The sequence below is a fragment of the Eubalaena glacialis genome, chromosome 2 (genome assembly GCF_028564815.1).
Source record: "Eubalaena glacialis isolate mEubGla1 chromosome 2, mEubGla1.1.hap2.+ XY, whole genome shotgun sequence".
Lineage (NCBI taxonomy): Eukaryota > Metazoa > Chordata > Mammalia > Artiodactyla > Balaenidae > Eubalaena > Eubalaena glacialis.
In genome coordinates, this window is record NC_083717.1 from 72819144 (window position 1) to 72844207 (window position 25064).

General features: G+C 44.0%; 2 long non-coding RNA genes across 2 annotated transcripts; both read right to left on the reverse strand.

The window, feature by feature from the left end:
* Positions 1-4985: 4985 nt before the first annotated feature.
* Positions 4986-9834, reverse strand: LOC133085136 (uncharacterized). The gene is made up of 3 exons (XR_009699531.1): positions 9314-9834; positions 7001-7328; positions 4986-5170 (listed from the first exon to the last, which is right to left on the reverse strand). It is a non-coding gene; the product is annotated as an uncharacterized LOC133085136 (long non-coding RNA).
* A 5102-nt stretch (positions 9835-14936) lies between these two features.
* LOC133085135 (uncharacterized) lies at positions 14937-20234 on the reverse strand. Its single transcript, XR_009699530.1, has 4 exons — positions 20177-20234; positions 19101-19232; positions 17430-17533; positions 14937-15138 (listed from the first exon to the last, which is right to left on the reverse strand). It is a non-coding gene; the product is annotated as an uncharacterized LOC133085135 (long non-coding RNA).
* Positions 20235-25064: the final 4830 nt, after the last annotated feature.

The window sequence follows — 25064 nt, forward strand, 5'->3', positions numbered from 1 at the left end:
TAACAGTGGTCTGGCCCAGGGGAACTGAATGAAAACAACTAAACTCTCCAGAGACTCATGTATGATCCAGGTACTAAACTGTTGACCAGATACTCATATTACCTACTGTATTAGTTTCCTACGGCTGCTGTAACAAATTTCCACAAACTTAGTGGCTTCAAACAACACAGATTTGGACCTAGAGATTATCTTACTAAATGAAGTAAGCCAGACAGAGAAAGACAAATATTGTTGTCTTATATGTGGAATCTAAAAAAAAAAAGTGATACAAATGAACTTATATACAGAACAGAAATAGACCCACAGACATAGAAAACAGACTTACAGTTACCAAAGGGGAAAGGGTGGGGGGAGGGATAAATTAGGAATTTGGGATTAACATACACACACTACTGTATATAAATAGATAACCAACAAGGACCTGCTGTATAGCACAGGCAACTATACTCAATATTTTGTAATAACCTATAAGGGAAAAGAATCTGAAGAAAAAGACATATATGTATATGTATAACTGAATCACTTTGCTGTACACCTGAAACTAACACAACATTGTAAATTAACTATACTTCAATAAAAAGAAAATAAAAACAACAACAAAACCCCCCATAGATTTATTATCTTGCAGTTCTGGAGTTCAGAAGCCTGAAGTCAGTTTCACTGGTCTAAAATCAAGGTGAGGGTATGCGTGCATTCCTTCTGGAGGCTCTAGAGGAGAATGTTTCCTTGACTTTTGCAGCTTCTAGAGACGTCCCTCATTCTTTGCCTTTCATCTATTTTCAAAGCCAGCAGCATTGCATCTTCCCATCTCTCTCTGACCCTGTGCTCCTGCCTCCCCCTTGAGATTACATTTGGTTTATCTAGATAATCCAGCATAATCTCCCCATCTCAAAATCCTTATTAATCACATCTGCAAAGTCCCTTTTGCCACATAAGGTAACATATTGACAAGTTCCAGGGATTTAAACATGACATCTGTGGGGGCCATTATTCAATCTACCACAGTGGGCCAGTTTTTCTCTCCACTATAGCAGGAAAGGCTCCACGTTAAGCCTAGTCTATGATCAGGGGCTGTTTGGGGAACCTGAGACAAAGCCTCGTGGTGTGGATGGTCTCCACGGTCAGAGTCATCAGTCAACCGTGAGCCAGCTGGGCACCACTCCTCCATCCAAAAAACAGGGAGTGGGAACTTCTGGTACTCAGGCCTCCCTTCTCATAGATGCCATGCACTTTCATCAGGTAGACCACACGCTGATGGTCGGTTACTGATCTCTACTTACAGATTTCGCTGGCTCCCAACTCCCCGACTGGGCCCGTCTACAAATCATTTTTTACGGTTGCTTGATGGCACCTGTCTCACCCTGGGTCCCCATTAATTGTACCCATTAACGTGGTCTGACAGACCATGTTACCAACCAGTCTCCAGAGCCAGCGTTTAACCCAGGTATGCCCAGGGCCTCACTGCTCCCTGCCCTCTCTCCCTATCTCTCTGACTTGACCATATACTCCAGACTCCAAAATCCTCTCTGCCCTTCCTCTGTGGTTTTGACAAGCTGTTAGGATTTCTTTTTTCCCTGGATTCTGTGCACAGATAATCTCATCCATTATGTGTTGATTTTTATGAGTAACCCTGTCTTGAAGTTTTGAGAATAATTTACTTTACCTTCAAATGTACTGACCTTTTTAAAAAACAACAACTCTGATTCATAGTTGTATGTATTTTCCACTCAGTGTCTACCTCTCTGAAATTCATCCAAAGAATGTTCCATGAGAACCTGTTTATGTGCCAGGCACTGGGTTAAGGGTCCCGGGATACGATAGTGAGCAGTTGTGCCCCTCCTCTCACGGAGCCTAGAGACCAGTAGGGAAGATGGATCTTAATCAAATAATCACACTCATGAATATGTAATTTAAAATGGAGGTAATTACTCTTAAGAAACATGGTTAATGAAAACTTAAAGAGACCTGCCCAAGACAGGGGGGTCTCATGGGAAACTTCCCTAGGAAATGCCATTTGAACTGTGATCATTGGGTGAGTGGAGCGCTAAGGTTGGGGGAAGCCGGGAGGTTAATGCAGCTGCAGGCAGAGAGGGATGGACCGGGAGAAGGGTCAAGATGAGGCAGAGGCAGGCAGGGGCCAAGGGAAGGGTTTTGAGTTTTAGCCTAATAAGAGCAAAAGGTTTTTAGCAAGGGGAGGGTGACACAGTCAGGCTGGGGTGCTGAAACCATCGTTCTGGTTAGAGCATGGAGAATGGAGATTTTGTGGGGAGGGGAGGGCAGAACTGGAGCAGAGAGAGCAGTGAGGAGGCTCTCAGGGTAACAGAGGCGAGACATGAAGGTGACTTGGCTAGCGTGGTGGCAGTGCAGGAGAGAAGGGGCTGGTTCCTTGGAGGTAAAACCCATCAGGGCATGGTGAATGTTTAACAGGGGCGGCAAAAGAGTGGAAGATTTCAGTGATGAAACCAAGCTTAGAGGCTTACATAAACTCCTATTAACTGAATTCGTGTTTACATTTAATTGCAATCAAACACTTTTAAAAAGACCGAAATGCTCGCTCTTGTGTATTTTACGACAGGCCTAATGAGAACAGCTGCATTCAGTGTGAGAGGGTTGCCCATCCTTATGAACCCCAGAAATGACCACAGTGGTGGCTTCTGGAAGAAGATGACCTACCCAAGTTCAGGTCCTTGGGAGGACAACATGGTTGACGATTTTACCATCAGAATCCCTCTAACAGGCTTCGTAGTAGGGGGAGAGGCTGTCTCTGAAACCAAACCACCAGCCAGAGTGGGCTGACCTTAGACTGAGAGACTTACAGTAAATGAGAGAATTCTGGGAATTCAACCCCAAGAATGTTGGCCTCCTTCCCCACTTGTGACTGTCTTTTGAACTTTAGGGTTTGGCAGTCATTCAAACCAAATAACCCTGGGGTGCAAAAGCAACGGAGTCCAAAACAATCTCTGGCTCATTGTTTCAGCTTAGATGTCTTTATTGGGCAGGTCTCTGAATCCTTGCCCTTTTCTCTTCTCAGTTACAACAGATTCTCTGGTCTAATGAGAATCTGCATGAACATATTTTTCTCAATATGCTTTTCTATAACAAGGCATTTGGTTGCTTCACTGGGACAGAATTTCTAAGATTTCAAACTTGAGTCTCTGGTCCTAAGTATCCTGGTGGCACCACTTGGATGTTCCTAATTAAAGTCACTTGTTAAAGTGAGTGGGCTCTTTTGGAACATCCTGTCAGATTCTACTACTCAAGGGTCAGAGACCTGGCCTCCCAGCTCAGCAGAGGGGCAGTGAGGAGAGAAGTGTGTATCCCGGGACAATCCCTGAAGGCTCCCAAGCAGGAAGCATGGCCAGTGAACTCCGAACTGGGCCATTACATTCAATTACACATTACGAAAGGGGAAGGAATGAGGAAAACAAATGAATGCTTAATAACGATTGCATCCAACGCACATCTAACTCCAAAATCTCATAGTTGAGATCTATGTACACCTGAGCCCTGACCGTCATCAAACCCCTACTTCATTATTAACATCTGTGATTCTCAACCTGCCCTTTGCATCATGGAGGTAGAGGTGTGGGAGATGAGGGTTTCAACAAACAAATGTCTTTGGTAATGATCTCAATCATTGCCGCATGATAGGTGAGTCACCCAACTCACTCCATTTGTACCTTACCTGATCCTATAAGGCAAGCTATGGCCACTTCAGTTCTGTTCTGTCATCTGTTCTACCTGTCCAGCACATTCTTCCCCCCAACAAGTCACTCACCTGTGTTTTCTGTTGGAACCCAGTCCCTATTCCCTGTCAACGACCTGCTTGGTCAGTGCCTACACCTCCCACCAGGGATTGTGGGCAGCTACTTAGATCCTCATAGGCAATCTATGAAGTAGGAACTAATGTGTTCCCCATTTTACACTTGGAGAAATTAATGCCCAGAAAGGTTAAGTGCTCCGTATAAGACCACCCAGCTCTGGATTTTACTGCTTTTGATTTCATCATCCAAAGAGTCCATTATTCTAATTTCAGCTGTTAAAAGAGCAAAAATTATTACCCACTTACTTGGATGGTGAGGATTAAAGAGACACAGATGCAAATTTAGTGAGACTAGTATAAATAAGATGAGTCATTGGGAGCCACTGAATAAATTGTGGGTATATTACCCCCAAGTGTTTTGTATTAAGTCAATTCTGGGTGCCATGACAACATACTGTAGACTGAGTGACTTAAACAATAGAAATTTATCTACTCACAGTTTTGGAAGTTGGAAGTCTGAGATCACGGTGCCAGCAAGGTCGGGTTCAGGTGAGACCCTCTTCTTGGCTAGATCACACAGTGGACCTCATGTTTCTCTTATAACTATACCAATCCTATAGTATCAGGGCCCCACCCTTATGACCTCAGGTAACCTTAATTATCTCCTAATGGGTTCTATCTCCAAATATAGTCACATTAGGGATTAGAGCTTCACTTTAGAAATTTGGGGGGACACAAGTCAGTCTATAACATGTTTCTAGAGAAATCACTAAATCTTGAAAAGAACACAAGTGTCATCTTTTTATTTGCACATTCCTTCCCAATAAATCATTTCTCTGCTCAGTCTCCTTTCCTGAGGTAGGGAGGAGGGAGGGGGACCTTTTACCCTCAGGCTCCAGGAAAGCTTATCCAAACAGACTTTAATTGTTCCTTTCAAAGGTTTTTCCTGCCCTTAGGTTGGTTATTCACACAAATGCCTCAGGGATTCCCAGAGAAAGCTCCCCAAATTCTAAGAATCTGGCTTCTACCTTGGATTCAACGCTCTGTTGAATCCCGGCCAATCTTTCCATCTTAAGGAAAGGGAAACACTAACGGGGGAGCTTTTCTTATCCCCAGAGCCATTTTACACTCGAAGTAAAGAGGATGCTGGAAAACAATCCCAAGTGCAGGCCTGAAGGCTCATCCCAGTGACAGCAATGGCCTCCAGAAGCATACTCCACTGTGTGAGGTCAAAGGGTTAGCTTCTCTCAGGAGAGATCAGAACTTCCCAGCTTTGGCCTAAGAGGCTTTTCTTATCAAGTTGTTAGAAGTTGTTAGAATCTGGGCTCACTGAGAAAAAAATCTTAAGAGGCCCTTAATCTAATACTTTCTAGAAGCTTAAAGTGTAGCTATGTCAGCAGGGCCCTCCTGTGAAGGAAAGTTAGAACATTTTAGATCGTCAGGGACTTGAGTCACAGTTAGGTCAATCACAGTTAGGAATTTTCTAGAACGAGCTGGGCAGTTTCTCAGAGATCTGCACCATCAGGATGGGGTGAAGGGTGAGAACCTGTAGCAAGGAAGCCCCGTGGTCCGTCCACTTCAGGGCATCCACTTTGGCTTCAGTTTGCAGAACAGAGGGTAAATCTCATCTCTGTTGCTCACCACTCTGTTACCAAGCTACCCTGTTTGACCCTCATTTTCCTCAGTACAACCCTGAGTGGGAGCGCTTCCTTAAATTTTTTTGAGGGGCCTCCTTAATTTTGGACCCTAGGTGCCTCACTCCCCTCACCCTTGTTCTGCTCTGGATACTAATATCTGAATCACAGGGATTTGTGAAGATGAAATTACATGTGTGCAAAGTGCCTGGCACAGGTGTGCATTCACGAAATGTTGTGTTTTCTTTCTTGTCCTCCTTCTTAAAATATCATTTTAGGAGGGACTATCCCCTTACCTATCACCTTACATCTGAATAATGATAACCAACATTTATTTAGCTCTTAGGTGCTGAGCATTGCGTTAACAATAATGATCATCTATTGTGTTTTTTCTATATGTCAGGTGCTTTACGTGCATTATTCTCAATAATCCACTCAATAAGCTTATGAGGTAGAGGTTATTATCACCTCCAGTTTACAGATGAGGAATCTGAAGTGAGAGATTAAATAATTTGTTTAAGGTCTATCGCTAGTGAAGGATAGAACTTTGGCTCCGGGACCAGGCCCAAGAACAAAATTAGAGACTAAGACTGTTCTTGAAAGGGGAGAGAGAAGAATGAAAGAGTGAGATGCTTTCTTAACCTTCTTTGGCAAAAACAGTTGCACCTTTACCTCCCAAGCGAATCCCTGTATTATGCTGTGGGATAGGTAGACATACTCTTATTTTACAGAGGAGCTCAGAGGGGTGAAATTTCTAGTGTAGGGGCACCTAAAATTTCTCAGCAGGTGGCTACGTGTCCATGTGTGTTTTCCACTGATGACAATGGTATTTTCAGGTCTGTGGGTTCGTGAATATTGTAGCAGTCTCAACCACAGTCAAGTGCTGATTTTCTGCTCATACTTATCTTTCTTGGGTCAGGAATTCTTCATGGTGGCATAGATTCAGGTATGTATTATTCTGGATTTGTGGCTCTGTATGTATTTAATAGGTTTTGTTTTTACAGCTGTGTAACAGTTATAAGCATAAGCAGTTTATACCTAATTCCATGTTAGTATATATTTAAGTAGCATTCAAATAAAATTAATTTTAGTAAGTCTAGAGGGCTACAAGGTATTTCCCTTTAAATGTACAAAACCACAAACCCCAAATAATTAAGAATGACATTATCTAAAGATGTTTTGCTAAACAAGTGATTTGCCACTAGTAACGTGATAATGATGCTGATGGTGAAACTTGAGGTTGCCAAAGGATAATTTTGAAAGAAGTTAAAATTGTGACTCATGCAAATATAAAATGAATGTGTGTCAAAGATTTTACTGAATTCATCAATTAATGAGGGAAACAGGAAGATATAAAGACTGGTGTAGAAAGTGTTTGAGAAATTACGTACTTCTCAGTAATTTAGTAAAGGAATATTAGGATACAATTGCTGGGTTACATTCAAAACTGGTTAATGTCCTATAAGGCAATAGATTAAAACCTTTGGAGTTACCTTTTCTACTGAGCAAAAATAATTTCTACTAGGCAAAAATCTATAAGCTAACAAATAATTTCTCTAAGTCTGGGAACTTTAATAAACAATGACTCCAATTAAGTACTTACCCTAGTTCAGTGGTTCTAAATCTGGTCCATGAGACCCCTCAGTAATCCTGGAGAAGCTTTCAGGGGTTCTGCGTTCAAAAATATTTTCTTCTTCTTCTTCTCTTCTTCTTTCTCCTCCTCCTCCTTCTTCTTCATCATCATCATCATCATCATCATCATCATCATCATCATCATCATCATCATCCTAAGACATTATCTTTTTCACTGTGTTAACACTTGTATTGATGGTGCAAAAGAAATGGTGGGTAGAACTGCTGTCACTTTCACACAAATCAAGGCAGTGGCACCAAATAGAACTAGTAGGCCCTGTATTCTTCATCACCATGCACTCATGGGGGAAAAAAAAAAAAAGCTTGTTTCACTTAAGAATGTCCTTGATGAAGCTGTAAAAATTACTTCCATTAAATCTTGACCATTGAGTATAAATCTTTTTAATATTCGGTGTGATAAAATGGAAAATATACACGAGACATTCAAAATGCATCATGAATTCCTGAATTTTAATGTAACCAAATTTTGAAAAGTTCATCAATGTGGTTCTAGATTCTACCTTGCAATTGATGTTTAAGAAACTACCATTTGTCAAATTTTAGTGCAATATCCAAGAAGAACACCCACAGTTATCTGAAACGTCTATTAAAATACTCTTCCTTTTTTCCAACAACGTGTATGTGTGAGGTCACATTTTCTTCAAATGTGTCAATGTCCGGGAGGGGGATATTTCCGCCCCCCCCGCCCCCCTCTTGATTTTTGTGGCTGGACTAATAATAAGGTCGACACAAGACAGATTAAGAGGGACTTCCCTGGTGGTGCAGTGGTTAAGAATCCACCTGCCAATGCAGGGGACACGGGTTTGAGCCCTGGTCCGGGAAGATCCCACATACTGCAGAGCAACTAAGCCCGTGCGCCACAACTACTGAGCCTGCGCTCTAGAGCCCGCGAGACACAACTACTGAGCCCAAGTGCCACAACTACTGAAGCCCGCGCGCCTAGAGCCCGTGCTCCGCAACAAGAGAAGCCACCGCAATGAGAACCCCGTGCACCGCAATGAAGAGTAGCCCCTGCTCGCCGCAACTAGAGAAAGCCCGTGAGCAGCAACGAAGACCCAACGCAGCCATAAATAAATAAATAAATAAAAATTTTAAAAAAAGACAGATTAAGAGGAGAAAAAGAAACAAATTTTAATTCATGCGCACAGAGGTCTCATAAAATGGGAGCAAAGAGGTGGTCAAAGCAGGCAGCTTTTATACTTTTTCGACAAAGAGACACTATATTTGTGAGGAATTGACAGGACAAAGAAACTTAGCTTTTGGGTGCTCAATTAGTAAAGAATCTCAACAGAATTTGGGCTTGGGGTAGTAAATTAAAGAAACAAGGTTTGTTTATACAGGTTTCTCACCCCCAATTCCCTGTCTGGTGATGCAGGGAGTACACCTTTCACAGGAGAGATTTATTTCCTGCTTTCAGGGAAGCAGAAAAGAGTGTCCCTCTTGCACTGGCCATTTCCTAATTCAAAATAATCAATATGCCATTGTGGCATAATTTGGGGCAGCCCGCCCTGATCCCAACATAAACCAAAACAATATATCAAAATGGGTTGAATACATAAGCAGACACAAGAATTTAGCTTTTATTTAGCCAGACGTCAAATGGATTTGCAAAAATGTAAAATAATGCTACTCTTCTCACTAAAGTTTTGTTTTGCAAAATATATTTTCATTAAAAATGTTAGCTATGTTAATATATAATGGGTTTATTATTGTCATTTAAAAATGAATTAGTAAATAAATTTCTCAGTTTTAGTTTCTAATACATAAATATTGATAGATACAACCCACACAAACAAAAGCTCCTTGGGATTCTCGATAATTTTAAAGATGTAAATAGATCCTGAAACCAAAAAGATCATCTTTGGGCGGGCTGTCATCCCTGTATGACACCTTTTTTGTATATCTTTTCTTGACAGGGTTCTTCTGTATTTGGCATGCCTATAACCCAGGGGCTGGGTGATAACTCTGCGTACCCACCAGTTTTCTGGTTGAATGACTGGGTAAGTGATCGTCATACAGTGTTTTGTGATGTCCTTTGGTCTTTACTTGTTTACATATTAAATCTATATCTATTCTTTTTTCCTCTAGTCCTGACAATTCAAATAGCATTACTTGGTCCCAATCCTATCTAAACACAGTGCCCATGTAGAAGCTGAAACTGTGTTACGGTACTCAGTGGCTATACAGATGACCCAGAATCTGCAAACATTAATCTTATTTCAAATAGGCATCAAGTGAAAAGATAAAATGTGGAAGTACTTACAGAGCACTCACAGATGCCTGAGGGTGAGTCTGCAGGTCCCAGGTGGAGAAGCCCGACAGCGGCCCAGAGTCACTGGAAATCCTGCTGTTCTTACCACCTATTGTGTGGTTACTGAGTAGCTGCTTAAGAGCTGTACCTAAATACCATCTTAAGAGTTATTCTTCTTATTTCTATGTTTCGGGGGCTCAGTCTGAAATGTCTTTTTCTCAGCTTCCTTCATCACTGAAAAGCCAAAGACCTAAGTCCAGGTCCACCATTAGTTCTTCCTCCCAAAGTCTCCATCAGGCCCTTTGTAAGCCTTGTCTCCCTCTCACAGACGCCTCCTTGCTCTGGGTGCAGAGGTCCTGAGTCATCTGCCTTCAGCTGTCCCACACTCTGCCTTAACCACCTTGCCATTAGGTTCTCCAACAGGGCATTGTGTGCTTCTCCCAGGTTCTGGAAACACTCGTGTCTCACAAGACAAATCCAGGCAGCAGATAGTATCTTCATTTAGTACTCTGTCCAAAAACCAAGAAGGTGAGAGAGCGAGTTGGTACCCAACCTCCCTTTTAGAGGATGAGAACAGCCAGACCTGCCCCTGGAACCCACATCACAGTCAGGCCTGTAATGTGTAGTAGAGTGGATAGTCCTGAAATTGTTTACAGGTACTTACTGGAACTCAGCCATCGAGAGTTTCAGGTTTTGTTGTGTTTTTTTTTTTCTTTATTATTTTTATTTATTTTTGGCTGTGTTGGGTCTTCGTTTCTGTGCGAGGGCTTTCTCTAGTTGCGGCAAGCGGGGGCTACTCTTCATCGCGGTGCGCGGGCCTCTCACTATCGCAGCCTCTCTTGCTGCGGAGCACAGGCTCTAGACGCGCAGGCTCAGTAGTTGTGGCTCACGGGCTTAGTTGCTCCGCGGCATGTGGGATCTTCCCAGACCAGGGCTCGAACCCGTGTCCCCTGCATTGGCAGGCTGATTCTCAACCACTGCGCCACCAGGGAAGCCCGAGAGTTTCAGTTTTGCTGAACTTTTAAACCAGCAATACAAATTGCAAATATTCTAGAAGGACTATTAGACTGGCAACATGAAAGCTAATTGGAATCCAACTGCTAGCGTCTAGAACTATTCAGAAGGAATGTTCAGGCAAACAGAATCGGGTGTGATGTTTTTAGCTGCTGAGAGGGAGCCAGGCCTCTTAGCTTTGCTCTTTGGGTCAGTTCCCAAGGGAACTTGAGTGGAAAAAGCCCCCTCTGGTTTTCTCAGTTTTACGTTGCCCATTTGCTAGATGCCTTGCCTGAAAGAAGTGATGTGAAACTTGTGAACCAGAATCTTGGAAATGACTCTGGCAGTCTCAGATGGGAGAGACACTTTCAATTATGAAAGCTTTTTCTCCTAAAAAAAAAAAAAAAAATCAGATCTCCTTTTCAGTATTTCACATTCTGGTTCAGATACTCAATAAAATGCACAAAAAATGACTTGAGACTTAATTTTGATAATTTCAAAATCAGTAGCAAAATATAAAGGGAAATGCTTTACTATGTAAAAAATTTTTTAACTGTTAAAAATGTTAATGTAAGCAGAGGTTGATTTTAGACATTTGGGGATGCTTAATTGTTCCCCATCCTGGCTTGTCCTTTACATAGCTAACTTTTTTTCTGGTAAGAAGGTAGACTGGGGGCTTCCCTGGTGGCGCAGTGGTTAAGAATCCACCTGCCAATGTAGGGGACATGGGTTCGAGCCCTGGTCCGGGAAGATCCCACATGCCGCGGAGCAACTAAGCCCGTGCGCCACAACTACAGAGCCTCCGCTCTAGAGCCCATGAGCCACAACTACTGAAGCCCGTGAGCCTAGAGCCCATGCTCAGCAATGAGAAGCCCGTGCACCGCAACGAAGAGTAGCCCCCGCTCGCTGCAACTAGAGAAAGCCCGCACGCAGCAACGAAGACCCAACGCAGCCAAAAATAAATAAATACATAAATTTTTAAAATTTTTTAAAAAGAAAAAAAAAAAGGTAGACTGTGGGACTTTCCTGGTGGTCCAATGGTTAAGAATCCGCCCCGCAATGCAGGGACGTGGGTTCAATCACTTGTTGGGGAACTAAGATCCCATATGCCACAGGGCAACTAAGCCCACGTGCTCTAGATCCTGTGTGTCACAACTAGAGAGCCCGTGCGCCGCAACTACTGAGCCCACACACCACAACTAGAGAGAAGCCTGCGGGCCGCAATGAAAGATCCCGCATGCTGCAATGAAGATCCCGCGTGCTGCAACTAAGACCCAATGCAGCCAAATAAATAAATAAATAAATATATATATATATGAAAAAAGAAGGTAGATTGTAGAGGGAAAAAATCTTATTTCATCTTAAAAGCAATTGTATGAAGCAGATATTATGGTTGTCTTTGTTTTACAGATGAAGACACAGATTCAAAGAAGCAAGGTCTTGCCCCCAGGTTGCGTGGCTCAGAAGCATCTCTGCACTCTCTTATTGGAGCCCTTCTACTTCTGCTAAGGGCTTACCCTTCCTGCATTTGAAATTGAGCAAAGGTTGGAATTCTCTTACCCAGGCCACAGAAGGGGTCTGGGGAAGACAGTGGTGAAGATCTTGATGTTGGGGAGAAGCCCTTGGTTGGAAAATGTGTGAACAGCAGGTGGCAGCAGTGTCCTTGGAGTTCGTGGTTGTCCCCTACAGTCCTTGGAAAGCAAGGTCAACAGGCATCAATTAAGGTGCTGATCCTAATGCCTGACCTCTGATCTCTGACCTGCCTCCCACCCCTCATCTACCTCCTGCTGAGCCAGGTGGACTGTCTGATGTCTAGTAGGGTGCTTCCCTTTCTCCCTGAGGAACTCAAAGGGGAGATTGGGAAAGATGACCCAGAAGTCATTTACAATGGAAACGCTCCCACTGAGATCATCAATATCATGTACAGTTGTGTGAGCTTGGCATGTTACCCTCTCTGTTCCTTGATATGCTTTTCTGTAAAATGAGGATAATAATGGCCACCTGCCTTGAAGGCTCATTGAGCTGATGGAAGGAACATAATTTATACAGAGCCTTAGGACAGCACAGTGAATACAATGCATGCTCCTCATTCATATTATTCTTTATAGAGGGCTGTATCATTGCAGTGGGCTTTCATACATCAACATCTCACTCCATCCTTCCACCATATTTTGAGATGCAGATATTACATATTTAACAGAGAAGGACTCAGGTTGAGCCAGAGGAAGTAATATTAGCATGAGATGAGGAAGCCAGATTCCTCGGGGGTGTGGGACCACATGCAAGTTACTTAATGCTTTGGAGCCTCAGTTTCTTTTTCTGTAAAATGGTGATAATATTACCTATCTTGAGTGTTGGTTGTGAGGACTAAATAAAACAACATATACGAAGCCCTCTGGTATAGTTCCTCTTATGTAGTTACACTTAAAATCATGAAAAGGATGTCTTAAAACATATAGAAAAGTGTTGCAATAAAATTCACATTTTAAGACAAGACAAGAAAAATTGAAACATAAAACTTTTTCTCTGCCCTTTGGCTTCCTCTCTCCCCTCTAGTGTGCATTGTGCACCTGCATTATGTGTTAACCAGACTTCCCCAACAGCAGAAATACCTGCTCAACCATAAAGATCAATTTTTCTCCTTCTGGTGCCAGCTATGTAACTCCTTAGAAGATAACATTCCTTTCTCAATCCTGTAAGGGGTCACGATGACCCACCACTCACCTTGTATGTGCAGACATCTTTGGTGAACTTTATGTAGCATGTCAGTATATCATCCTTTAATGCAGAACAGACTGGTTAGACTACCTGGGGAGATACTGGGCCACAGCTAATGGAAGTTCTCAGCTTAAATACTTACTTATGATCTTATTAATGTTACCAGCTATATTACTTGTATTTTGTCTATTTTACAAGATTATTTCTTGCATCATCAAATATGTGACTGAGCCTTAGATAAAATTAATGATGATTAGGTGACTTGAAATGATTGGCCAAATATATAGTTCTATATGATCAAGGATTGTAATGGTGTATCTCTATATGGGAAGAAGCAACAAGAGGGAACCATTTCCTGGACCATAACAGACTTTGGGCTACTGTTCACAGGGCTTGGTCCAGTAATAGCACATTGAGTGGCCTATCAATGAAATCCTCACCTAACCTGGGAATGAGCATTTCTAGCACCGTGGGACAAATTGGTCACCAAATGCCTCCCAAACCTTGGTTGAAATTAAGACCAAAAGGGAAGTGATTGTAAAATAAAGAATGTTGCCCACCATCTAGTTCTACAAGAATCAAGTCATTAGCTACTGCAGTTGCTGACGTACAGTACACCCGAGAAAGGAGTTCAGAGTGAAGATCTGGAATGAGGCACTCTGTACTCTGGGAAATCTGGCAGAACAGGCCTTTAGATAGTTAGATATTTTAAGGAAAAATTTTTTATGACCTGGATTCTTGCATCTTCCCATACTTAGAAAAGTACTACAATCATCAACTAAGCTTTCTGTTTCTTGTGACTAGCAGCAACCTTCTACAGAGATGTGTGCTTGATTGCACATACCCTCTTCCCCAAAATCACGTTACTGACCTCTCCCCTTACCTCTTCAGAGCAGTTTCTCAGAGTAGTTGGCTGTCTCCTGGGCTATAGTCCTCAGCTTGGCTCGAATAAAATTTTCCCTTTCTTTCTTAGATTGACCACTGATTAATTCTTTTTACTGACAAAAGTTATAAGGAAGGCAAGTAAAGTTACTCACGATCCCACCACCCAGAAATAACCCCGTTATTATCATGATGTGTTTTTTCTTCCCCCAGTGTTTGTACATAAAATGGCTGCGCTCACATCACATATGTACAAGTAAGCTGTTCCTAATTAAGTGGCAGAGCTGGGCTGACACCCCGGGCAGGCTGGGTCCAGGTCCAGGCCTTCCTACGTAGCCATTTCCCTGCACTGCCCCTATAAAGTTCAAGCTTATATCATTTCAAGAAACTGACAGAAAAATATTTAAATGTTTCAAGTTTGAAAATAAAGCACGTAAAGAAACCAGAGGTAGCCAAAATAATCCTATCGTATAGCTAAAGGCTGGAATTTTGCCTGGAAAAGTAGTATTTCATGTGGAAAAAATGTTAATTTCTACTATGTCTGTGTAGCCAATATTTTAATTGTTAAAACATTACTGTTCAACTAGAGAAAGCCCTCGCACAGAAACGAAGACCCAACACAGCCAAAAATAAAACAAAACAAAACAAAACAAAAAAACCAAAGGAAAGGGAACTCTCCTTTAAAAAACAAAACAAAACATTACTGTTCAAGCTCATAAAACGAGTAAATTTGGTAAAACTAGTAAATTAGTTAACAAAGTGACTAAATTGACAAATGGAGTGAGTTGATTATGTTGCAGATGGGGTTTTAGGGGGGTGCTGATTTTTGGCAAATTGGCTTGCATTTATTGGAGATGAAGTATTGCTTAATATATATACTTGTTGAGTGAATAAATACATGAATAAATGAATGAATGAATTTTGCCATAAAAGAAATAATCTTCCCCTCTAAAATTCAACGGCTGTACGTGACGTCTGCATTTTAAGAGCCTTGAGGGTTGCCTGAGACAGAAATTCTGGTTCTGGGATCGAATGTACTCACTGCGTGCATACTCCTACTCCAAATACTCACTCATGGCCTAACGGGCGGCTTAGTGGGAGCCGGCGCTTCCTGTGGGCTCGGAGCTCAAGCCCACACACTGTAAGCTTGGAGTCAGAAGAATGAGTTTCCCATCTCGATCAGCTCATCCATTACTAGCCCCAGAACACTGGCCAGTCAGTTCACTCCCGAACTGTTTCCTCACCTGTAAAATGGGCATAATTCTGACACCTGCCCCACCTTGTTCCTGGCATCACAGGGTGCAGGGAAGTACTAGATGAATGTTATAGTTCATGGCTGTGAAAACGATTAGACTTCAGGGTCTGAAGTGACCCTGGTGTGATGGAGGTAGCCCTGGGAAGGGGCGGGGTCTCCTTGGGGAAGGAGGGCCACTGCTCCCCTTTGCTCTTTGGCTGCTCCTTTCTGATCACTGACACCCATGATAGAGAGACACACAGACCCATTAAACTGCCTTCCCCAGGTCACCTGCCATGAGGAGCAAACACCAGGGGCCTTACAGCCAGCGCCTCCTCACTGCTATTTCAGGGCTGAGGTCCTCTGCCCAGAACCACTGGTGGTGGGGTGATGGGGGGCCTGGGTTCTCCCATGGTTACCCCTGGGGCTCCTCAGGCTGGCCTCCCCCCTCTCTACCACTCACAGCTCTGCACCCAGCCTGCGAGGCTTCCAGTGGGGTATCTACTGGTCCCACCTTTGTGGCCTCACTGAAAGAAACATGCAGGCAAAGAAACCTGGCTGCGGAGGGCTGGGGCAGGGAGAGAACACAGCTGGGTGTGACGAGAAAGGGCAATGGCACAACAGGAGCCCGGGAAAAGGACCAAGACAAAAAATGAGGGGGGAGAGAGAAGTCTGGAGAGCACTTTTTATTTCTCCTCCCTTTTCTCAAGTGTCAGAGTAAAATCATTAAGGGGGGAAAAAAGGGGAAGATGGCAATCAGTGTCGGCTTTTAGTGCCTGAGTGGGTGACAGTACATTCCAGCTGCCACCAGGGCACCTACCACCGCTAAGCGATGCTACATGTCAGCCAGTGCAGGCCAGAGGCCCCCCAGTGGCTCCTTGCCTCATACCCAGGTCTCCTGACATGTGTAGGCTCCCTGCCACCAGCCAAGTAGTAATTTATCACCTGCTCATCACTTTCTCCTCCATGAGTTACTTTAGCCCTAGTGGAGACTTAATATAACAGTTCACTACACTTGTAAGGTGCTTCTTCCTTCCAGAGAGCTTTACGCTCGCTATATCTAAAAGCTCATCTATCTGGATAAAGAAGAGGTGATACACACACACACACACACACACACACACACACACACACACAGAGGAATACTACTCAGCCATAAAAAAGAATGAAATGTTGCCACGTGCAGCAACATAGATGGACTTGGAGGGCATTATGCTCAGTGTCAAACAAAGAAAGACAAATACTGTATGATATCACTCACATGTGGAATCTAAAAAATACAACAAACGAATGAATATGACAGAAAAGAAGCAGATTCACAGATACAGATAACAAGCTACTGGTTACCAGTGCGGAGGAGGGGCATTAAAGGGATCGGGGAGTGAGAGGTACAAACTACTGGGTGTTAAGACAGGCTACAAGGATGTATTGTACAACATGGGGAATATGGCCAATATTTTGTAAATGGAGGGTAACCTTTCAAAATTATATAAAAAATAAAAAATTTTTAAAATGATTAAAAAATCCATAACACATTGTATATAAAAGATAAAAAATAAAAATACAAATAAAAGTTTATACATCTGACTAGCCCTTCAGGCTTGAAAGGCCTTGTGTACAGATGGACTCTGAATTGGAAGGCTCTGAGTTCACCTGATGCAGTTATTATCTGACATCAGCTGAGGCTCCCATCTCACTCCTCATAGATCTGGTTCAACTTGGCCTACACCCCAATTCCAGGGCCTATGACCAGGGCTGGTTTCAGACCATAACAAGCCCCAGGGCCTTTTAATTATGGAGTCCACATTCCACATCATATCAAACACATTAACATATACCCACATTTCACATGAAATATAACATTTTTTGCTGTGGAAAAAATCAAAAGGGTTTTCTTAATTTTGCTTTTGAAATTATTTAGCTACCAGTTATTCACTGACTATATGACTATGATTTGTGGGCTGTCATCACACACACACACACACACAGGAAATTTTATAGAGTGAGAGAATCAAACCGTAGCTTTCTTTTCAAATGTAAATAATTTATAAACACTAAACTGAAAAATGAATGAAGTTGACATAATTTTATGTCTTATGGATGCTTCATTAAAATGTATTACTTTCAATTGTATACTTTTTGTGTTTTAGATCCATTAATTTTTTTTCTCATCTCACATGTTTTCACAGGCTTTTGAAAAAGCTGGTCTGCAAGAGGCCCTGTGCCAGAGGGGCCTGCTGGCCAGATGGCCCTGATTGCTGTTGCTAAAAGGTCTTCCCAAGACTCTGACCCGTCCCTCACCTCACTTCTGGCATCTTCTGATTCTTTGCTCTTGCGTATCTGCTCATGTTTCGGTTTCAGCTGGTATCGAAACTGGTCACAGAGCTCAGCTCCTTCGCTGTTTCCTACAAAATATCCAACCACACTGAACATTTCATGAAGTGGGAGATGTGACAAATTCTGAGGGCCGTGGAGAGAGGTCACTCAAGTCCCTCGCAGCTTCCTGCCATCTGGTCGGTGCTACCCTTTCCGCCCCGTGCCCACCCTCTCTCACCCCACATCCTCCAAGCTGCCTGTGCCAGCAGTGTGGCCACCCTGCCCAGGGCTGCTCTCCAGGGAGCCTAGGTCACACTGTCCCCTTCCCTTGTCTGGCTGCTTCTCTCTCAAACAGCAGACTTGCCAGGAATGCCTGCACTCTCCAGGTCCCTTGAATTTTCTGTCTCCTTTCACAAGCATTATCTGGTGCATCCATCCCCTGGGAGCACCTGGGCAGGAGCCCCTGCTGGCCACTTCCGGGATGGGGACCTCCCATCTCTCAGGTCAAGGCTTTTGCTTGCCGTTTTCACCGTTAGAAAGTAACTAGATCAATCTGAGCTCTGGCTTCATTGAAACTTCACTCCCGCTCATGGTCCTGCCTCTGGGTCCTCTGACCTTCAACACACCCCTGAAACAACATATCCCTGTCTCCACAGGACAACTGAGGAGTCAGGTGGCAAAGTCCCAACTGAGACCCAGGCCTCTCGACTCCCAGTCCTGGGCTTTCTCAGGGTCTCTTTCCCTTCGACTGCCTTTTATTACTCGGCTTTCTTCCGGGAAGAAATGCAGTGTACCGTGAATTTCCTTCAGCAAATACAGACTCTTTGCTTGTTTGAGCAAACAGGGCCACGGAGGTGGGATGGAGCAGAGGGTGAAGGGGTGGGCAGCAGGGCCGACTTCTCTGTTAAATCATGAGAGGTGCAGTGCCCAGGGCACATGACACTTCAGGAGGCCCATGAATGTGTTTTAATTTCTTTTAAAATCAGCAGAAAAAAATAATTTTTAGGTTGAAGAAAATGTTTTAATATATAATATTAATATATTTGTCTTCATAACAATGCAGACATAAAATAAAATTTAAACATTTTTTATGGAGGAAGGAGCCCATAAAAGTCAGAGTACCCAGGGTCCACAGCAGTTATAATGTGGTACTGGTGGGCAGGGGTCTCCTCACTGAACTTTACAAGTGAAGTCCCTTTAAAGGGATGGTTGTGTTACTCGGGGGATGGAAAATTAGCACCTCCTGAGCTATGAGTGACTGTCACTTCCACCAGGTGAACCAGATGAACTAATTAAAAAGGCTGATTCTGTCATCTGGGTCAGCATGGATTGGGTCCAACTGCCCAATCCTCTTGTAAAGCCATGGCCCACACCGTGGGGGAAGGCGGCTCAGCTTTCTCTGCCTGGGGGACATCTGTCTTCTCCCTTGGAGCCTTGCCTGGCCCGTCCTCAAACCAGCCACTCCCACTGGGCCCCTCCTCTCCTCCCTGAAGCTCATTAGCATTCTCAGCAGAAAAGTAGCAGAAAATGGTAAAAAAAAGAACTTGAACTTTGCACGCGCCAGTCCTGTGTTCCAATCCCAGCTCTACCACTTCCCAGCTCTGTGTGCTTTCTGAGCCTCAATTTTGTTTTCATTTAAAAAGGGGATAATATTACCTGTTCATATAGTTATTGCAAGCGTTGAATAAGAGAACCTGTGCAAAGTCCAAGGAACCAGTGGGAGCTTATGGTTGGCAGTCTGAGAGCAGAGTCTAGGGCACGTGTCTTGAAGCTGTATTTTTATACTTTCTGTAATATAAAGAAATACTGATAGCTGCATCAAAGATGGTGCTTCCTCTGTCTGGCATATAGTAGTTCCTCTCACTCCTTTTTAATGACTTAGTCCCATCCATTAATAATCTGCCTTCATGGTTCTACCTGCCACCCACCTCCAAGCTAGGATGGTGGTATGTCCCAACTCCATGGGCACAGAAGCTCCTGCACTCGGGACCCTATGGGACCTTGCCCTGTATCTCTCCATCTGGCTATTCATTCAAATCTTTTTTATTTTATTTTTTTGCCGTGCCACGCCATGCGGCTTGTGGGATCTTAGTTCCCCCACCAGGGATCGAACCCAGGCCCCCCGGTTGTGAAAGCTCCGAGTCCTAACCACTGGACCACCAGGGAATTCCCTCATATCTTTATTATACCCTTTATAGTAAACTGGTAAACATAAGTAAATATTTTCCCGAGTTCTGTGAGCCATCCTAGCAAATTTTTTAACCCAAGGAGGGGGTCAAGTAACTTCGATTTATAGCCAGTGGATAGTCAGAAGTAGGGGTGACAGCCTGGGACTTGGGATTGGCACCTGGAGTGGGAACAGTCTTGTGGGACGGAGCCCTTAACCTGTGGGATCTAATGCTAACTCTAAGTACATAGTGCAGAACTGAACTGAATGGTAGGACACCCAGCTGGTGTCAGAGAATTGCTTGATGTGTGGAAAACCCATACATCTGGCGACAGAAGTGTTGTGTGGTATTACTGGGATTTTATGACTCTTGGCAAAGGCAAAGTCTCTTCACCTCAGGAAAAGATTGGGGATTCTTGGTTTAAAGGTATTTCTTGACATATACCACATTACACTACGAAAACGGGAGATGGAAAAATTCACCGGGGGAGGCAGAGTGAAAAGCCTGTAGCCTTCCATTAACTCTCCTCCTCCTGAAGGTGGACTTGACTTTCAAATTGCTCACCTGCAATCCGGAGGCTGGCTAGAAGGCTCCCATCCTGCCAGTGGCCTGTGAATTCTCATGCGGCAGTAAGGTGAGAAGGGAAAATGGAGCTCCAAGACTCACACTGCTGAGAGCAACAGAATATCTCCGGCAAATCCAGGAACACCCAGAATTCCAGAGAGCCAGGGGAAATCACAACTTTCAGGCTGGGATCAGACTTCATCAGCTTTCCCGACTGGGAGGTGATGTCACACTTGAAAATCTCTGTGCTGCCAACTCAGCCTAAGTTCACATTCCTTCAAGCCGACCAGCTGCAAAACCAAAAGTTTGCGGAGAGAGTCCATGTGGGGATATGGGGGCCAGAAGGACAACCTCACACTTACTGCTAACCTTGAGGGTGGTGTGGGGGACAAGGGGAGAAATACCAACTCTGGAATTCCTATCCTTGCCTGTTGCTGCCCACCCCTACTCCTTGCAGTATGGAAACCATTTAGCTGCAGACAGATGATTTCCCAGGCATATTGTTGGGAGTACCTGGAATAAATCACTTCCTCCTCCAGCCCTGAGATAACTGTCCCTCTCTCGTAGGAGCATAATTCAAGCAGTCTGCCTCCAGGGAGCCGAGACTGAGATTAAGCATGGAGTGCACCAGCACCGACGGCCTGAGCCCCAAGAATTATGAGCAGTGAAAAGACAAGATAAAGAGGAGGTGCCTCTGCGGTAACACAGTGCCTGATTCAAACAAACCTGACTCCAGAACTCAGAGAGAGAATATTAACATCTCTCTACATCTAAATAATTATTTTAAGTAGAAATATAAAAAATATTTAAACCATGATTTTATTCATAAGATTTCTACTTACACATAACTTTCTAGGTAGCTTCTAAAATGAGTGTCGCTTCCTCACTAAAATTAGGTTATATGTAGTGATTTTGTAAAAAATACTGGAACAAGCCAAAAGGATAAGTGCTGGAGTACAAACAACTTCTTCTGAGAGTAGGGAGTCAACAAACTTTTTCTGTAAAGGAGCCAAATAGTAAATATTTTAGACTTTGTGGACCCTAAGTTTCTGTCATAGCCACTCAGCTCCACTACTGTAGCACAAAACAGCCACAGACATCACAGAACTGAATGCATGTGACTGTGTCCCAGTAAAACTTTACTTATAAACACTGACATTGGAATTTTATATAGTTTTCATATATCATGAACTATTATTCTTCTTTTGAGCTTTTTTCAACCATTAAAAAATTTAGAAGCCATTCTTAGCGCTCAGGTTGTACAAAAACAGGCAGTGGCTTGAATAGGGCCCACAAGAGATAGTCTGCCTGGTTTACAAAATCCCCAAGGAAAAAATGCAATGAAGGCAAAGTTTTGTTTTTGGTTAATGTAATCCTTTCCCTATGGGCCTGTTATTTTAAAGTAAGACAGTTGGGGGGGGGTGTAAATTAGGAGTTTGAGATTAACAGATACAAACTATTATGTATAAAATAGGTAAACAACAAGGTCCTACTGTATAGCACAGGGAACTATATTCAATATCCTGTGATAAACCATAATGGAAAAGAATATGAAAAAAGAATATATATATGTATAACTGAATTACTTTGCCGTACAGCAGACACTAACACAACATTGTAAATCAACTATATCTCAATTAAAAAAAAAATTCCACTCCGGGGAAAAAAAGAACCACTCAGGGCTTCCTCTGGTGGTAAAGGTACCCCTGCATCCCCACCCTGAACAAGACCAAACCTTCCCGCCTCCTCCGTGAGAGCTGAAATCCCTTTAACCGGGGGTACGTTCTGGAAGACGGCATATCAAATTAAAAGCCACAATAAGGCTAAAAAAAATGAAAATAAAAATAAAGTAAGATAAGTGGGTCAGGAAAAGGAAAGTCAAAGGAACAAATTATCAACACAGGAATTTCAAGAAGAACAAGGGAAATAGTTTGAAGAAGGCCCCTCATTTGCCACCTTGTAAACAACTACTGACTTTATTACCTTCAGGGAGAATGAGTTTCACTTCTAGTAAATTCAACAGACTTCTATTGGCCTCTATTATACTCCAGGAGCACACTAAGTACAGAGATGATGAAAAACAGCCCCTGCCCTCTGATAGGGGAGAACTGCAATTAGATAAGGAAAGGTCCTTTCCATTGAGTGATAAGATTCAATCATTCGGACTTCCCTGGTGGCGCAGTGGTTGAGAATCCGCCTGCCAATGCAGGGGACACGGGTTCGAGCCCTGGTCCGGGAGGATCCCACATGCCGCGGAGCAACTAGGCCCGTGCGCCACAACTACTGAGCCTGCGCTCTAGAGCCCGTGAGCCACAACTACTGAGCCCACATGCCACAACTACTGAAGCCCACGCACCTAGAGCCCATGCTCTGCAACAAGAGAAGCCACCGCAATGAGAAGCCCACACACTGCAACGAAGAGTACCCCCGCTCGCCGCAACTAGAGAAAGCCCACGCATAGCAATGAAGACCCAATGCAGCTAAAACTAAATAAATTAATTAATTAAAAAAAAAAAGATTCAATCATTCATTGAACAAAACATTTACTGAGCACCTACTACTACATTCCAGGTCCTGGGTTAGGTGCCAGACATTCCAAGATAAATAGATTCTGAAGATGTTTATGGTAAGCACTGTCTTCCTCGCTTTTACTTTGTTATCTTTATTTTCTTGAGGGACAAACAGGGGCACAGAGGGTCAAGCTGGCTGTCCCAGATGGAACATCAAAGAGGGAAACCAAAGAGTGACTGGTGTCTGCCTTAGCAGGGCTGGACTAGGCAGAGGTGAGTGAGGCCTCCAGGGTGCAAAAGCCAAGAAGGCCGGGCTTCCCTGGTGGTGCAGTGGTTAAGAATCCGCCTGCCAATGCAGGGGACACGGGTTAGAGCCCTGGTCCGGGAAGATCCCACATGCCGCAGAGCAACTAAGCCCGTGCGCTACAACTACTGAGCCTGCACTCTAGAGCCTGCGAGCCACAACTACTGAGCCCATGTGCTGCAACTACTGAAGCCCGTGCGCCTAGAGCCCATGCTCCGCAACAAGAAAAGCTACTGCAATGAGAAGCCCGCTCGCCGCAACTAGAGAAAGCCCGCTTGCAGCAACGAAGACCCAACACAGCCGAAAGAGAGAAAGGAAGGAAGGAAGGAAGGAAGGAAGGAAGGAAGAAAGAAAGAAAATAATAAATTTAAAAGAAAAGAAAAAAAAAGCCAAGGAGGCCTTCATGTGCACATACTTGCTTGACCTCAAGAGTGGGCACCTCCTTGAATTTTGCACCCTAGCACTTGCCTCCCTGTAGCCCTGACTGGTGCCTTAGCTCCCTCAGTGCCTGCTGTGAGCCTGGGAGGGCTGGAGTCGGCACTTGTGAGTTTAGGTTACCTAAGATGCCCCAATTCCCTGGTGAGGAATTACTTCTTTCTCACTGTATCCAGTCTTGTAGAACTTCCCCAGGGCCTCCTCCCCCCAGAGTCCAGGCTGGTGTGGGCATCACATGCTCCCTTCTGGCCTGCGACTCCTGGGCTGAATGAGTTGGTTCCTGTTTCTTCCCACCACCTACAGTCTGAGTAATGCCAACATTCCAGTCTAAGTGACACCTCAGAGCCCTGCTACTCCAAGTGTGGTCCACGGACCAGCAGCAATGGCATTGCCTGGTGCTGGTGAGAAATGTAGAGCCTCAGGCCTGCCCCAGACCATAGTCAGGATCTGCATTTTGACAAGGTCCCCAGGTGATTCTCGTGTGCCTGCAAGTGTGGGGAGCATTAACCCACACCTTGCATCCCCCCGCCCCTCCCGTCACGTATGGCCCTTGCTGCTGGCCTTGAGCTTCACAACACAGGGGCCTGGGAAAGGGAAATGCACCACTTGCTGAAACGCAAGGAGGCTCAGGGCTGGCCCTGCCCTTCCCAGATGGGCCTCCCTCCCTGAGGAGTCCTCAGACACACACATCTGGTGTTTTGTTAATGGCTGACTCTAAAACAAAAGAAAAAAACTAGGCATTAATTTCAGAGAATGATGCCAGCACCACCCTTTGAACAAGCCTCTCTCCAGAGATGCCCCTTCCCTTTAAAAGTTTGGGGCAGTGGAGGCGGGAGACTCAGGAGGCTACTTCAAAGGGTAAAAGCACCCTACGAGACCCCTTGGTCTTGGGCTAGTATGGGATGGCGGTGGTTCTTTCTTAGACACAGACAGCTGTTCTCCCTTCCTTTCAGAATGGGCCAGGAGTGGGGAAAGGGCATCAACAACCCCAGTATTTACTGATAGCCTGCCACGCACCAGACCTGGGACATACTTTCTGTTTGATTCTTTCATGCAACCATAAAGGACAGGCTTAGACAGAGGAGGAAACAAATTCAGAGAGGCCAAAACAACTTGCCTCAAATCATCCATTTGTTACCTGGGAAGAACCAGGGACTGAACCCAGGTTTTGTCCATGTTGCAGACTCACCAAAACACGTGAAATGTTAACACATAACCGTGGTCGGCCTTTGCCCCATATGAGAGAAGTGGTGGAGGTGATGATGGCTCTAGGTGTGCACGTGCGTGAACGTGTGTTGGGGGGCGGTGGGCTGGGGTCCTCAGGAGAGTCAACGGCAAGTGTACAAGTGAGAAGCTTGCAGAGGGGCCTAGCTCTTCGTGGTGGTGGGCCATGGCATCAATGACATATACAGTCAGCTTAAGACTTCACACATTTGTAATTTAAAATAAAATAAGTGGAACAAGGACCTGCTGTATAGCATAGGGAACTATTGTTTGTAATAACGTATATGGGAAAAGAATCTGAAAAAAAAATATGTATGTATAACTGAATCACTTTGCTGTACACTTGAAACACAAAATCAACTATACTTCAATAAAAAAAATGAAAAAAATAAGTGGAAGTAAGGATATTCAGATT